A 17545-nucleotide genomic window follows, 5' to 3' on the forward strand; every position below is an offset into this window, starting at 1 on the left:
TTTTTTTGCCCATGCTATCATTGTTTCCTTAACCTCTTCTTCCAATCTGATTCTTAATAGATAGTTGTATAATTTCTTGATCATTTTTTCTTCTGTTTCCATGAGTGTCTTATCCAGCTCTGAGCTTCCCAAATTAAAACCATACTCTCTCTTATCTTTTTCATCTTGATTGTATTTACAATTGTGAGAACCAACATGTATCAATCCCTTGTTCTTCTAGTTCCTGTTTTTGTTTTAATTTTCCCCTTTCTGATAAAATATCTTTGTATCTAATAATATTTCTCATACTACTAATATTCGGGTGTGTCAATGCTTCTATTGTTGACAGCCACATTGGTATTTTTAAATAGTGTTTTCCTTTCACTTTTTCCCACACCGTTAATCCATTTCTTACATAATGTCTCTGAAAATAACCATGTATCTTATTTTTATCATATCACAAAAATGCGTGCCAGCCTAGTTGTAAGTCATGTCCCTCCAAAGTCAATAACCTTGCATTTTTCAATAAAATCTATTCTTTCATCCAAGTTAAAGCTGACATCTGATAATATAATTCCCAATTTGGTAATCTATACCCACCTCTGGTTTTTGAGTCTTGCATCATTTTTATATTAATTCTTGCATTTTTCTCTTGCCATATATATTTCCACATTATTTTATTCATATTTTCAAAATATTTTTTCTTTAGCTTTATTGGTATTGTTTGAAATAGAAACAAAATTCTTGGTAATATCCATATCCATAGTTACCATTGCATGATCAGATATTTTAATAAATTTTAATTCTGTTCTCATTATTTTAGATTATATTTCCAGTGTTACAAATATATAGTCTATCTTGTAAATTTTTTATGTCTATCAGAAAAATATAACTCTTTTAATTACCATGTAGTTCTCTCCAGAGGCCCAGGAGTAGGGCCTTCTCTGTGATGGGCCCGACCCTCTGGAACGACCTCCCCCCTCACATTAGAATCATTACTGATCTCCGCTCCTTCCATAAGAAACTCAAGACCCACCTGTTCCAATTAGCAGGCCTGGCCCAATCACAATTATGATCTAATCCCTTGACTCTCCTGGCCGGTTATTTTAAATTTTGGGGTATTTTAATTTGGTTTTAATCACTAATTAATTTTTGCACTATTGTACAGACTTGTGTTTAATTTGTTTTTATGGGGTTTTGTAATTGTTGTATACAATGTTTTTTATTCTGTCTGTACACCGCCCCGAGTCCCCTTGGGGAGAGGGAGCGGTTGACAAATCCAATAAATGAAATGAAATGAAATGAAATGAATGAAATGTCAGTCTATTTCTATTAATATTTTTTCTTAAATCTGTATTAATTCAATACAATACAATAGTAGAGTTGGAAGGGACCTTGGAGGTCTTCTAGTCCAACCCCCTGCCTAGGCAGGAAACCCTATACCATTTCAGACAGATGGCTATCCAACATCTTCTTAAAGGCTTCGAGTGTTGGGGCATTCACAACTTCTGGAGGCAAGCTGTTCCACTGTTCAGTTCTTGTCTCTTCAAATACATATATACACAAATGATTCCAATGTTGATGTCCAATAAAATTTAATGTGGGAATTTTGTAATGCATTGCATAAATCTACTTTTTAAGTAGCATGACATATGAGAGCCAGTTTGTTGTAGTGGTTAAGGCACCAGACTATGGTAGAAACTGGGACAATCCTGCCTGAAGATCTTAAGACGGAGAAGCCAGAAGCATTGCAGCGAGATCTGCTGGAAAAAAGCAGGCTCTGCTGAGCCTTGCAGAAATCCAGCTGGACAAACTACTGTCAGAAGGTCTTCGGACTGAAAACCTGTCCTGGAGGGACAGGCAAGATGAAGGGACAGCTCTGATGACCTAGAGGAACTGGCAGTTTCTCGGGAAGTTGGAGAAAAATCCTTCAACTGACAGTAAGGGCAGCGACCATAAATGAATGACCGCTATAAAGCTGGGCTAAGTTATTGGGCAGGAGTGGTATCTGGAGGGGAGTGTTGAAACTGGGTAAGTGATTGACCAACTCACAGAAAAAAAAGAAAAAGATGATCTTAATCTTAAAAAGGTCCCAAAGTGGAATTAGTGGCTAACTAAATGGCTTTCTGGGAATGTTATTGAAAAAATGTGGCAGAAGAGGCTAAGCACCAAAGCCTCAGAGGTCTTTGTCTTCTGCAATTTGGAAATGAACTGAAGAAAAAATAACAACTAAGAGGAAGAGCCCTGGCGGAAGTCTCTATTCTTCTTATCTTATTTGATTCTTTGTGGATTAAAATTTTTTATGGCTATTGACAGCTAGCTGTGGAATTGCACTGCCATCTGGAGAGAGCTATTTACCAGGGAGCAGAAAATACTATACCAGCTAATGAAATAATAATAATAATAATAGTAACAGAGGGAAGTCCTTTCGGCCCCTTATTTTAAATTTATTTTTGTGGATTCAAAGTGCTTTGAAAGAAAGGAGGGGAAAATGTGACCTTGGATACAGGAAGAGGCTTTGAAAACAAAAGCATTGCTTTGACTGTAACTATCTACAGCGGTGGAAGAGAAAGGAAACCTTAACTTGGATTGGTCTGGACTAATTTTAAAACTGAGAAACAGAATTTGAAAGACCTTAAATTTACAATTAAATGTGGTAGAACCCAAAAATTTTAAAATCTATTAAAATAGTTAAAATAGTTAAACTTGCATAATGGAGATTTGGATGTATGACAAACTATTTGTGTTGCTGAAAAGCGCATATGAAACATTAATTGGTAAAGAAAAGCCAGGAAATCAAAGGGAACATACAGAACAAGGAATAAGAGAAGAGGGGAGCACAAAGGAGGTACAGGAAGATAAGGTGGGAAAAAGAAGAATTGAAAATATAATGCAGATAGAAGATTTCACGGGGATTTACAGTCACAAAGAGAAAGGAGTTCCCCACAAAATAGTAAGGAAGGAGGAGAACAGGGAAAAACCTGGGGAAATTTACTAGAATAATAAAAGTAAATACTCTGAAGAAAAGACACAACAATCACAAAAATAGGGAAAAGAAAAAGAAGTTAGGGGAAAGGGGGAGAAGAAGGAAAAGAATTAAAACTGGAATTTTTGAGAGCCCAAGAGAAAACGGTTAAAAGAGGAAGAAAGGGAAAAAGAATTACATTACTTTACTAAAGAGAATAGTAGTAAGATTGCCATTGTGATATAACTAATTAAGAAATAAAGAAATGATATTATATTGTTAATTGTAGGAAAAAATTAAAAGAAATGCTCTCTATGCTTAAATTGGATTAAAGAGTGTATGCTGTTTATAGCAAAATATACCAATGGAGAAAATAAGAAAGGAAGATTTGGTGTAGCTTTGAAGGGATAATGGAAGATATTGTTTATGTATTAAGAAAAAATAATCATAAAGATGAAAAATAATGGAAGAGAATAATTTGGTAGAAAGTGAAATCGAAACTATGATGTAAATGGACTATGTAAATGAGAGGATGTAAAAGAAAAGACCCCGACAATTCTTTGTTCCTATAATATGTATAATTTGTATTAAAAAAATAAAAAACCTTGTAAGACAGGTAGTCCTTGATTTATGACAACAATTGGGACTGTAATAGTCATCACTAAGTGATGCAGTCATAAAGCAAAATGTCACATAACCACATCACTTTGTGACTACAATCTTGGCATTCTCTATTTCTGTTTTTAAGCAAGAATTGCTGGTCATTAAGAAAGTACATATCCCTAACCAGAAAAGTGTTGGCCTGTGCAGAAGCAGATAGGCTCACTTTGGAACTTAAAAATAAAGGGGAATCAGAATATTTTGAGGTATGGAATAGATTTTATGATTGGTATAAGTTAAGATGACAAGACTGGAACTAATGTATATATTGTGATTGAACAGAAGGACAGACAACGTATTAAGTAGATTAACTGTTAATGGTTGAAACTAGCTGTACATAATTATTTATTTATTTATTTATTTATTACTTGAACTTATTAGTCGCCCCCTCTCCCCACAGGGACTCGGGGCGACGTACAAAAGTATTATATAGCGTACAGAGGAGGTAAGAATAAATAAATAAGTTACAATACCTAAAAAAGTTAAAACCCCAGTGAAATTAACCCTTAAAAACTAAAATTACCAATTAAAAATGCCCTGGGCTGGAGAGGTTGTAGTATTATGCCAGGTCAGCTAGTCGAAACAGGTAGGTTTTCAGCTTCATACGGAAGGAGCGAAGGTCGGTTGTTGTCCTGATGTCTGGGGGGAGGTCATTCCAAAGGGTGGGGCCCACTACAGAGAAGGCCCTACTCCTGGGCGCTGCCCTCTGGCACTCTCTGGGGGACGGCACCCAGAGTAGTCCCTCTCTGTGTGAGTGGACGGGTCGCAGGGATGTATGGGGCAGGACGCGATCCCGCAGGTAACTAGGCCCTGTGCCATGGAGCGCTTTGAAGGTGGTAACCAGCACCTTGAAGCGCACCCGGTAGGCCACAGGAAGCCAGTGCAGCTCGCGCAGGATAGGTGTTATATGGGAGAACCTCGATCTCCCCATAATTACCCGCGCGGCTGCATTCTGGACCAACTGCAGTCTCCGGGTGCACCTCAAGGGGAGCCCCATGTAGAGAGCATTACAGTAGTCCAGGCGAGACGTCACCAGCGCGTGAGTGACTGTGCGCAAGGCCTCCCGGTCCAAAAGGGGCCGCAATTGGCGCACCAGGCGAACCTGGTGGAACGCCCCCCTCGCCACGGCTGCCACATGATCTTCCATAGACAGCCGGGCATCAAGGAGGACGCCCAAATTGTGTGCCCCTTCCACCGGGGCTAATTGATCATCCCCGATGGCCAGCGATGGCATATGCTGGTTGAACCGGGAAGCCGGAAGCCACAGCCACTCTGTCTTGGAGGGGTTGAGCCTGAGCCTGCTGTCATCCATCCAGACCCGTACGGCTTCCAGACACCGGGACATCAGTTCAACAGCCTCGTTGGGGTGGTTTGGGGTGGAAATGTACAGCTGAGTGTCATCAGCGTACAGATGGTATCCCACCCCAAAACCACGGATGATCTCGCCCAGCGGCTTCATATATATGTTGAATAGGAGAGGCGAGAGGATCGACCCCTGTGGGACCCCACAGATAAGGGGCCTCACGGTCGACCTCTCCTCTCCTGCCAACACACATTGCATCCGGCCAGAGAGGTAGGAGCGGAACCATCGTAACACGGTGCCCCCGACCCCCAACCCCTCCAGACGGCGCAATAGGATACCATGGTCGATGGTATCGAAGGCCGCCGAGAGGTCTAATAGGACAAGGATGGAGGAACAACCCCCATCCTTTGCCCTCCAGAGATCATCCACCAACGCGACCAAGGCTGTCTCCGTGCTGTGACCGGGTCGGAAGCCGGACTGGCGCGGGTCTAGATAATCAGCTTCCTCCAGGTGGCGCAGAAACTGCTGAGCCACCACACTCTCAACAACCTTCGCTAAGAAAGGAAGGTTGGAGACAGGACGGTAATTTGCTAGCTCCGTTGGGTCCAGAGAAGGCTTCTTGAGCAGGGGCCTCACCACCGCCTCTTTCAAGGCGGTTGGTAAAAGGCCCTCACCCAGCGAAGCGTTCACCAGCCCCAGTAGCCAGCCTCGTGAGCCCTCCCAGGAGGCCAGTACCAACCAGGAGGGACACGGGTCCAATAAACATGTGGTGGCTCGCAGTCGCCCGCGCAACCTGTCCAAATCTTCGGTGACAACAGGGTCAAACTCCTCCCAGCATGGTCTCTCAAGACTAGCCTCAGACGTCCCCACTGGAGCACTGAGGTGGGTCCATCCCCTTCGGATCCGATCGATTTTATCCTGCAGGAACTCTCCAAATTCCTCTGCCCGGCCCAGCAATGGGGGGTCCCGCTGCCCCTGTGACAAAAGGGAGCGGGTCACCCGAAACAGGGCGGCAGGGCGGTTCTCTGCGGACGCTATAAGGGTGGCACAATACTGACGTTTGGCCACTCTTATTGCCACAAGGTAAGTCCTTACGTAGGCTCTTACTTGTGCTCGGTCGGATTCGGAGCGGGAGGACCTCCACTTGCTCTCTAGGCGTCTCCTAAGGCGTTTCATCGCCCTTAGCTCCCTGTTAAACCAGGGGGCCCGGGTAGATCGCGGCCGTCGGAGAGGCCGCAAAGGCGCCACCCGGTCTAAGGCACCGGCGGCCGCATTATTCCACGCGGCTACCAGGTCCTCTGCCCGGGGGCGGGGCAGGTCTGCAGGAGGTGGCCCAAGCTCTGCCTGGAACCTATCTGGTTCCATCAGACGCCTGGGGCGGAACCATCTGGGATAGTCTGGTTCCGCCTCCCCGCGGTGGGGAGCAGCGCCAGGGAAGTCCAGCTGGAGAAGTGAGTGATCTGACCATGACAGGGGCGTGATGACTAAATTCCCTCTTCCCAGATCACTCGTCCACTGGTCGGAGACAAACACAAGATCCAGTATGTGGCCTCTTTCGTGTGTGGGGTCCTGAACTACTTGAGTCAGATCCATGGCTGTCATGGAGGCCATGAATTCCCGGGCTGCCCCGGATGCCTCTCCCGTCGATGTGAATAATAATGTGAATATATGATCACCCCGACTCCGCGGTATTGCATTGTTTTAAATGTAAAAACAATAAAAATATATTTAAAAAAAAGAAAGTACATATCCCAATCCAAACCATTCTGGGCTTGGTCTCCTATCCCAAGCCTCTTTAAGGCAAGGGAATACCCAATTCCCTCCACTTACTTATGTCCTTTCCATTTTTCTCCTTTTATCATCGCCATCGTCCTCCTCCTCCTTTTCTTGTATTTAGATGTATATGTTTTGTTTGTATTATTTGTGTTTAAAAAAATTAAAAAATTGCAGCAATAAATTTGCTGCCCCATTGCTGGGTGGGCGTGGCCATGGTGGATATGGCATAGTCGGCCTACGGCACCATGGTGAGAGGGGAGATGTTTTTTGCACTCCCCAGACTCTGGACGCTTTCCTCAAGCCTCTGGGAGGGCGAAAACAGCTTTCCCCAGGCTCTGGAGGCCCTCCGGAGGCCGGAAACAGGCCCGTTTCCAGATTTCCTGAACTTCCGGTAGGCCTGTTTTTCACCCTCCCCAGGTTCTAAAGGCTTTCCTCAAGCCTCCAGGAAGATGAAAACTGCTTCTCCAGGGCTCTGGGAGGCCAGAAACAGGCCCATTTCCAGACTTCCGGAACCTTTGGTAGCCTGTTTTCCCTCCTCCTGGAGGAGGGCCCTCTACTTAAGCGGCATGGTGAACGGGAGACTCCTGGGAGGGGAGAGGTGGCTGTGACTAACCAAAGGTGGCATTTGGGGATTCACCAAACTGGGCAGAATCCTAGCTAGAGGATTGCCTGAAGCTGTGCGAACCCCCAGCAGCACAACCCTGAAATGTACATCTGAACACTGGCATTCTGAGCAGGCCATATTTATATTAATATTACTGAATTTTGACTATTGCTAGTAATGTTCTATTGTGAAAATATACATATTAGTGTATTTTATTTATATTAGTATTTTTATTATATTTATTTCTATATTTTTTTCCTGCCAAGATGGTGTTCAATTAAATAACAGAACCTTTCCCCTGGGGAAAACGAATCTAACTATCCTTTATGAAGATTACAAATATTAAAGAAATACACTTCATTCCTTCCCAAAACATGGGGCCAATTTTAGCCCTAAAGAAAGAGCAGCCCATGATCTGAAAGCAGTAAAGAAACTCCTGTTTTTAGTCTTCAGAACTCTCAAGTTGATGCCTAAAAACCTCTTGCCATTTTTAGACAGGAAATGGATACAGATAATCTTTGCTTACTGACTGAAGTTATGATAGACCTTCTCCCAAAGAACTACTTACAACCTGGTTCTTCAGTTCTGAATGTTGCACACCCATCCATCAGGGGTGGGTTTCAAAAATTGTTACTACCAGTTCAGTGGACATGGCTAGGTGGGGGACATGTAACTGATTGGGCATGACCAACTTGACGTCACTCATGCACACTTAGCCACACCCACAAACAGACAGAAATTTCTGTTTTGCCAGCTGGGAGACTAGCAAAGAAACCTCTTTTTCCCCACTGCCACCAAATGGTCTGTGCCCTCCCGCTACAGACTGATGCCACAGGAGGGTAGGAAAGAAGTGGGTCTTGGGACAGACCTCCCCTCCCCTCCAGAGAGTCCTGCGGGGAGAGAGGAGGGGACTGGTTTGAACGCAAGTGGTTTGTGGCTGGTGCCTCCTTCGGTCTTTGAGATGCTCTCTTTGCCCCTGGGGGGGGGCTGCATTATCATGCACCTCCTTCCTCGCTCGCCTGCTATTGCCAGGGTGCTGCCAGGGCAAGCAAGGAAAGGAGAGGGGAAGGAGAGGGGCATGCAATAAAGCAATCCCCACCGCAAAGGCGAAGGGGCGAACCTTTGCTATTGCATGCCTCCTTTCCAGAGGTGGGTTCCTGCCTATTCGGTCCAGTTCGGCTGAATAGGTAGTAGAAATCTGGTGTAACTTTCCGAACCAGTAGTAATGGGGCCTGGCCACGCCACCGAACCTGTCCTCTGGTCATTGCTCGCATCCGTCAGATGGCAAGCTGACCTGAGCTGGGAAGCACCTGGCAGCTCAGCCTCCTGCACACGTGGTTCCATTCCCTGCCTTCCTGAGTCAACATGAAGGGGACCACGGAGCACGCTCCACCGTCCTCTTCATGTTGACTCAGGAAGGCAGGAAATCGGACCACGTGTGCCTTTTCCCTTTTTCCTTTTTTTTCTTTTCATGATGAGAGCAGTGAGGCTCTGCCTCCCCTGCCTTCCCTGACCGCACGTCCCTGGCCACCCCCCACTCCACTCTGCAGCTTGGAGCTCCAAGCGGAAGAGGTCCTCGGCTGTTGCGAAGAAGCGGCAGCTCTGGCTGCACCACACCCTCTTCATTCTCTTTGAAAGCCACTTTGCAAACAAGGTGCAAAGTGGCTCTCAAAGAGAATGAAGTGGGCATGGCACAGCCAGAGTTGCTGCTTCTTCACAACAGCCGAGGATGGAAGAGTTCACTCAGGAATGAGGCCCGCGAGGAAGGCAGCTGGGTCAGAGGGAGGCGTGGCCTGAGCTCTCTGGGATGGATAAGCAAGTGTGGGGAGTCAAAAGGGAGAGAGAAGAGAGAGAGAGAGATGGGCAGGAGCCACAATAGGAGTAGGGTGGCAGCTCTTCTTCAACCCTGTCTGTACAAGGAGACCGAGAGAGGGAGACTCAAGTTGGCTCCACCCTAATCCAGAGGCAGCCAGGAGTTGCTTTTACCCTCGGGCAACAGCTCCAACTCCTCCCCTCCTCAAGCCCAACAGAGAAGCTCCTCCCACCAGATCTACCCAAGGAAAGAGAGAGAGAGAGCGCCCAACTCGGCTGAGTCCCTCTCCCCAAGCCAGAAGAAGTAGCAAGCACCAGGCTGCTACCACTTCTGGGTTAGTTTTAAAGTCCACCTCAAACTGCCTGAGAAAAGGAGCTTTATTTTCTCGCTTGCGCCAGGGAGCGTGGCTGTTTCTGCCATTAACTGCTTTTTCTAGCTTGGGGAGAGCAGCTCGGCTCAGCCAGCTTTCTGTATCCTTCCTTGGGTGGATCTGGTGGAAGGAGCAGGCTTCCTTGCTGGGCTTGAGAAAGGGGAGGCAGAACTGTTGCCTGAGGGTGAGAGCAACCCTCCAGCGGCCTCTGGGTGCAGACAGATGCTGCAGGAGGGCAGGAAAGAACCCGGTCTTGGCAGAGACCAGGGAGCCCGTGCAGGGATAGAGGAGGCAGGCTGGCTTGAAAATGGGCAGGCAGTTTGTGGCAGGGGTGGGTTTCAAAACTTTTACTACCTATTCTGTGGGTGTGACCAATTTGGGGGCATGGCTTTGTGGTCATGTGACTGGGTGGGAGTATTCAACTTGTAAAATGTGCTGAAGCTCACTTAACAATGCTCTTGCTTAGCAACCAAAATTTTGGGCAAAATCATAATCATAAGTCAAGGAATATCTCTGCCTTCCTCTGTATGGCAGCCTTGTCTTAGTAAATTCCTTTTCCTGAATCGGCAGGGAAAAAAGACTTTAAAAAAAAAGCTTCTGACGAAGCCTCTGATGGGAGAACTACCATTACTACTGGTCCAGTGCGGTCCGCCAGATTTTCACCACCTCTTCTGGTGTATCATACCGTACCAGGAGGAAACCATCTCTGGTTTGCGGCCAGCATGTCCTTCGCTTGTTGGGATGCTCCCCTTCGCCTTTAGTGATGGGGGCTGCTTTATTGAGCTGGGGTGCCGCTAGGTGCTGCTGGTGTGAGAAACACTTATCTCCATTGCCTCCAAAAGCAGAGGGCAGGTGCATGATGGCATGGAACAGCGGGCGCTGCAGGTGCAAGTGGAAAGCGCTGGGCATTGGGGAGGGGCACATGTCTGCCTTGCAGAAGTTGCCCGGCTCCATCCAGTAGCTAAAGCGCACTGTAGTGCATAGTCGTAGGCCGGTGGGGATCCGGTGATGGCAGTGCTTCCTAGGAGCGCCTGCTGCTCCCCTCCGCCTTTGGAGGCAAGTGCTCCTCTCAGTGGGGTAGCCATGCTGGTCCACTCTGGACCTGAAGTCTCGTAACTAGCCTGCTCAGCCAAGCGCAAGCCACCTGCCGGCAGTCTCCCTAATGATGGGTGGTTGGTTGCGAGCGCTCTTCTAGCCTGGGTGCATGCCTTTGAGCCAAGGCTTCGGGGCTCCCGGAGTGGTCCACGTGGCTCCGTGTGCCCGGGCTGGTGGAACTCCCACAACCACCTGTTTGTCGCCAGAGAGGCAGCCTCTTGTTTTGGTGAAATTCAAAGCCTGTCCAAGAATCCTGCACTGCAGGTCTTAATCACTCCCAGACATGGTGCTTTTATGGGTCATTTAGAGTGAGGAAGCCCATAGAACTGCAGGCAAGGAAGAGCCCAGAGCAGAGGTGGAATATGGGTTGTCACCTCCGGTGGGATGTGGGCACTCCAAGAGGCCCCTTCCTCGGAGAGGCTGATCTGGCCTCACCACCAAAGAGCTCCAGAGCCACCCAGCCATCCCTCAGCTTCAGGCAGGGGCCAGGGGAATTTTGAAAATGAAGATGAGCACCACCCCCTAGAGTTGTGAACCTATGTGCTAGGGGAACCTTTACCTTTAGAACATCAAGGCATAAAAGATGATTTATAAAACTCATACATAGCATTCAGTGCCAGTCCCCATGAAAGCTTCACACAAAGTATAAGCTGCCTGGATGGAAGCCCCTGAAATCTGCCTGATGGGGGAGTCTTCAAACCCAGGGGATTCCATATAACAGTCTCGATGAGAAAACACCTGTGTAAGCAAGCAAGAGACCATGCATGCACTTGCACCATGCCAACATTTCCCTCCAACAATATATATATTGGGAAAGCCTTGACTTCGATGCAGGCAGAGGCAGTTTTTCTCACCCTCTCACCTCCTTCAGCCAAATGTGGGTCTGCTCTCCACACCACCAGAGAGGGGGAGCCAGGCACGAGCTCCCATCTCACAGACAGATATAGAGAGACTGCTGGGTGGAGTATTCCCTCCCCTGTGCCCTCTTTCAAAGGAGGGGCTCCAACTTGAATAGACAACCAATCACAGATTGTGCCATGGGGGCTGTTTTCTTGCAGCTGGTTTGTGCTGCCACTGCTGACCTTTTTTAGCAGAGAAGCTTCACCTCCTCTCTCGCTGTTCTGCCTCCCACCCCATCTACCCCAACCGGGCTTAGTTGCCTTGCTTTTGAGCCATCTCCTTTAAGACCTGGGCTTCTTAGCTTATATTCCATTCCGAAAGCAGAGTGGTGCCTTCATTTCAGCTTTTTGGTGAAAGTGTGTCGACCAGAGGTGGGTTGCTTCCCCCTCACCATAAAGAGTTTTTCAAAGTCCCCCCAGCCATCTGCCTGAAGCTGAGGGCTGGCTGGGTGGCTCCAGAGCTCTTCAGTGGTGAGGCCAGGCCAGGCCAGCCTCCCTGAGGAAGAGACCTCTTGGGGTGCCCCCTCCCCACTGGAGGCGGCACCCCGTGTTCCTCCCTTGTTCTGGGCTTTTGCTTGCCTGCATTTTTATGGGCTCCCTCACTCTAAATGACCCAAAGAAGCATTCCATCTGGGAGTGACTAAAGTCCACAGTGCAGGATTCCTGGGCAGGTTTTTGATTTCACCATCCAGGGAGCCATAAAAACCTCAGACTAATAGCTCCATGATCCCACAAGTTTGTAAACCTCTTCCCTTGCCAATGCCCTCCCCGGCCAGCTGCAGAAGGGCTGTGTCTTTCAGGAGCAGGGAAGGCAGGGCTCTGGCAGGCTGGAGAACTGCTGGGAGAGAGCAGGGCAGCCAACAGCAGGTGGGAAATTGTATGCGGGCCCACAGGCCCCAAGCCAGGCCCTCTCCAGGCCAGATACACCCTCCCCCTCTAGTCCTTTGGGCAAATGGAGCTTGGGCCTCTACCTCCATTTGCCGTGATAAAGCAGCCCCCACCACCCAGACCGAAGGGAATGCCCGAATGAGCAAAGGAGGCACCGGCCACAAACCGCCCATCTGCATTCAAACCAGCCCGCCTCCTCTTTCCCCACATGGGCTCTCTAAAGGGGGAGGGAAGATTTCTCCCAAAACCCACTTCCCTTACTGCCACCCATGGTAACAATCCCAGCCACTCACCCGCTGCTTTCCCAGCTGCCTACCCAGCTGCCCAGGCAAAAGGTGAGTGAGGATCCCCCTCAACATTTTTCCCACCAATGGAAAATGTTAGATTGGGTAATGAAAGGCACAAAAGGCTAAGATAACAACAGCTCTTTATTTGGTCAAGTACAGGCGTCCACTGAGTGAGAGGTCTGGCAGCTCCCTTTTTAAAGGGGAGCTGGCCAGCGCTTCAGCCAATCAGGTCTCTCTCTGTTTCTGCCTGAAAAGAGAGTACCTGACTGGAAACTACTATTGTCCTTGCAACAACTAGAGGGGGGAATATCTAACACCCCTCCCCTCTAGGATGGAACATTCTAACGAGTGACGTAGTCACGCAGGTAGGCGGGCCTCTGGATCGACTTGCTGGACCTGCGCAGTTCAGACGGTGGGGATTCCCTGCGCTGGGCGGTCGGACCTGTTGCTTCTCCGGACTCAATAGGTGGAAACTCCTGGAAGCTTTCGGAGGCCTCAGCTGGCACCGTCAGCGGAGGACTCGCCCGTGCCCCGTCGGAGTCAGATAAGTCCCTGGGTTCCTCCGTAGTTGTGGGTGGTGCAGCTCAGCCTGTGATGGTGTTGGTGGCATTTGCTGGAGTGGGGAGTTCTCCACTTGTCCCCAGAGTTGGTCGATGTGTCTCCTCCAATGTCGTCCGTCCTCGAGCCTGACGGAGTAGGATCGTGGGCCCGAAACTCCGATGATGGTTGCGGGTAACCACAGGGTCCCCCCTGTGTAGTTGTGGGCATAGACCGTGTTGCCTTTGGTAAATGTCCGGATATTTCCCATGGAGTCGGGAGGCGTGTTGGAAGAGTAGTTGGGGTGCAGCCGGTCTAAGTGGGACCTGAGTCGGTGTCCCATGAGTAGCTCCGCTGGGCTCCTGCCAGTGGTGGTGCTTGGCGTGATGTGTTGGACCAGGAGGTAGTGGTCTATTCACGTCTGGAGGAGATGGGTCCCGAGTCTAGGCAGTCAATCAGGAGTACCACGGCCTCGGGTGTTGGGTCGGCGAGCAGCTCCGGTAGGGGGCATCGACTCAGTACGTCTGTGTGCCCCAATGTGGTGCCTGGATGGTGGATGAGCTGGTATGAGTATGCTGCCAGGAAGATCGTCCAACGGGTCATGCGGGGGGAGAGTGACACCGGGATCGGGCGGTCTCCAACCACTAGTCCCAGTAGCGGCTTGTGGTCTGTCACCAGGTCGAAGTCCCTGCCGTACAGGTATTCGTGGAACCGCTTGACCCCCGCCACTGCGGCCAACGCTTCCCGGTCCATCTGGCTGTAGTTCCGTTCGGTGGCAGACAGCATCCTTGAATAGAATGCAATGGGGGCTTCCGTGCCGTTCAGCATCCGGTGGCTTAGGACAGCGCCAACTTCGAAGGAGGATGCGTCACAGGTCAGCACCAGTGGCAGGGTTTGACTGTATTAGACCAGGAAGGAATCTGCTGATAAAAATCTCTTCACTGCGGCAAACCCCTTGGCTTCAGCTTTCTCCCATGTCCACTCCGTGTTCTTCACTAGCAGGCAGTGTAGTGTCTCAGCAACCATCGCTTTCTGCTTGAGGAACACGCTATAAAAGTTAAGGAGTCCAAGGAACGCCTGGAGCTCAGTCTGATTTTTTGGAGTGGGGGCTTCCCTAATGGCCCTGATTTTCTGGTTGGTCGGGTGAATCCCGGAGCCATCGATCATGTAGCCTAAGAACTCCACCCTGGGTATGTTTATTTTTCACTTTTCCTTTTTTAAACGGAGGCCCTTCGATCGGATTCTGTCCAATACAGTGCGAACTCTTTTTAAAAGTTGTGCTTCATTTGCAGCGGATACCAATGTCGTCAAAATAGGGGATGACTCCTGGTATCCCCTGCAACAGTCATTCCATGATACTTTGGAACAGCCCCGGGGCGATACTAACTCCGAATTGTAGGCGGTTGCACTTGAATGCCCCCCTGTGCATTACAATGGTCTGGGCCTCCACGGTAGTGCCATCTACTGGCAGCTGCTGGTATGCCTGCGCCAAGTCCAGTTTTGCAAATATTTTCCCCAGGCCGAGGGAATGCAACGGATGTTGGACTATGGGTTTGAGCTGAATTGGGGCCACATTGGGGTCTAGGCTAAACGATATGGGGCCCCCTTTGTACTCACCCAGACTGGAGACAAAAACGTCCTCGAACGTTCCTGGTGGCGGCAGCGGTTGGTGCTTGGCCTGCTTCGTCTAGGGCATTGACTTCAGCCACCACCATCCCTAGAGCCTGAAACCAGTCTAGTCCGAAAAGGCTCTGGAGGTTGTCCTGCACCACGATCGCCTGCAGCTTCTGGTTGATCCATTTGTAGCAGATGGTGAACGTGCCTTGCCCCACGAGGGGAACCAGGTTTCCTGATAGTTGCAGAGGCGGACATCGGGGCTCTTGAGGTCCTCCTTCCCCATCGTGGGGATCGTCCGTTTCAGCACTGCCCATGAGGTGATCATGAGAGATGACCCGGTGTCTAGCTCCATCTCACAGGGGGCACCCTCAAGGAAGACTGTGACTTTCAGCTTCCTGGGGCAGCTGATTCGGATGTGCCTTACCGGGACCGGGATGTTCAGTTTCAGGTGGCGACTCTGGTGTTCCTGGGCGGATGCGGTGAGGTTGACCACTTGGTCATTGGCCTCTGACCATTGGGGATGTCTCTGGCTGTGACGTTGTCTTCGGTTTGCCTTCTTCTCCGCTCTGTCAGGGCGATCGATTGTCGCTGGGAACTCGCTGCGGCACACTCTGGCGATGTGTCCCCTCTGCTCGCATCGCTGGGACGTCGTGTCCTGGAACCGGCAGGTTGCTCTTGTGTGGTTGCCTCTGCAACTGGCACAGGGCAGGCCGGGCAACTTGAAGTTTCGCGCTGGTGCTGCGCTGGTACTGCGCATGTGGTGGCTTCTCTCTTCATCACTTTCAGAGCTCTCCTGCTCAACGGTCTCACAGTGGGTGTGGGTGCTCTTGGTTGCCTCAGCGGGTGTGTGGAGGTGCTGGAGGGCTCGACGGACTTCTGTGCTGACTCGGCTGCTGTTTCCTCATCAAGAGCGACCTGGAGGGAGAGGTTGCTTCTTGACAGCAGTCTTGCCTGTAGGCTCCGGTCTCGGACCCCCATGATGATCTGGTCCAAGATGACGGCGTCCAGCTCACGGAACTTGCAATGGGCTGCAGCTTTCCAGAGCGCGGTGATGTACTCGTTTATTGCCTCGCCGTCCATCTGGTTCCTCATGTTGAAGTGATAGCGCCGAACGTACTTGGACAGCTTCGGAACATAGTGCATCTTCAACATTTGCTGGAGGGTGGTCCAGGAGACGGCGTGTAGCGGCATCAGCATGGAGAGGTTCTTGGCAGTCTCTAGAACTTCGGGGCCGCAGTAACCCAAGAACAGGTTCTTTTTCCTGGGTTCCGGAACGCCACCGAGATTGTTCGCCTCCAAGAAAATCTCGAACCGCAGCAGATAAGCGTCCCAGTCGTCCAATGCTGGATTGAACGGAGGTGGTTGGGCATAGGTGGCCATCGTGACTCTCTCTGGGTTCATAATGGCTGGTTGATGCCTTCCTGCACTCCAGGTGGAATCGCTGCCTTGTGACTGAGCTCTTTGTTAGTGGGTTTTGCTCTTTTGTCTGCCTAATTGCCTTCCAATCTCACCTTTGTCACCAGTGTTAGATTGGGTAATGAAAGGCACAAAAGGCTAAGATAACAACAGCTCTTTATTTGGTCAAGTACAGGCATCCACTGAGTGAGAAGTCTGGCAGTTCCCTTTTTAAAGGGGAGCTGGCCAGCGCTTCAGCCAATCAGGTCTCTCTCTGTTTCCACCTGAAAAGAGAGGACCTGACTGGAAACTACTATTGTCCTTGCAACAACTAGAGGGGAGGTATCTAACAGAAAAAGTTCTGAGAGCTCACTCCAACTGTCCTGCCCACCACTTGGAACTCCAGGGGGGGGCTGCAATGCTGGCAGCTTCGGGAGAAGCTGGCTGGTGGGAAGGGGGGCTAGGCTAGTGCAAATGCTTACCTGTGTGTAGGCAGGAGGAGGCAGTTCTGTGGATGCACATGGCGAAGGCGAGGCAGGGTGAGCGTCGAAGTGGGCCAGTTCAGGGTATGGCCAGCCAGTGCAATTAGAATTGCTCTGCACATATCCAGAAGCAAGAACCAAGATGGCAGCGTCTATGGTGCCGCCGGGAGAACCAGTTTGGGGGCATGGCAGACCTGGGTTGCTGCCAGTCCATGTGGGAACCGGCAGCAACCCAGGCCGTCAAACCACTGCTGGTTCGGTTGAATTGGTCCAAACCATTAGAAACCCACCTGACATCAATGATCACTTGACTGCATTTGGGCATTTAGTAACATGTTTTCCTTTACAGCTGGTTGCAGCAATTCCAGATGACATGATTACAATTTATGACTTTGCCAATTGCCAGCAGAAAATATCCATAGGAATGTATTGACTCACCTAGTGACTGTGGAGTTCACTTAATGACCACTGCATTCACTTGACAATATGGCATTTGTTTAATGACCACTGAAAATTAAGTTGTAAAATTGGGTGTGATCATGTTGATGCCTGTACATAGCCATCATGACTTATGATGGAAGTTTTGGGCACCATTATAGTCAAAAGTTGATATTATTTGTATTATTTTGTATTGCAGTACAAAAGCATGAAAATAGGGATTTTTATTTTATAAGGCACAATAATCCACAATCTCTCCAAAACCCTAGCCCTTCTTATTCTGCATTTTTCAATCCTCATTTAAACCTTAATTCCCAATTATTAAATGACTGCCCACTTATGCTATACAATTATTAATAATCAGGACAGCTTCTCAGTATGAAAATGAATGTTATCATTTATCCATTTATTTATTAAATTTATTTACTATTAGGTTA

The 17545-nt window shown here is 49.1% G+C and overlaps 1 protein-coding gene across 2 annotated transcripts in view; it reads right to left on the minus strand.

The window, feature by feature from the left end:
• SLC6A20 (solute carrier family 6 member 20) overlaps window positions 1-17545 on the minus strand; it is a 71018-nt gene that overhangs the window by 27801 nt on the left and 25672 nt on the right. The window lies entirely within an intron of this gene.

The sequence above is a fragment of the Natrix helvetica genome, assembly GCF_964273705.1.
Source record: "Natrix helvetica genome assembly, chromosome: Z".
Taxonomy (NCBI): Eukaryota; Metazoa; Chordata; class Lepidosauria; order Squamata; family Natricidae; genus Natrix; species Natrix helvetica.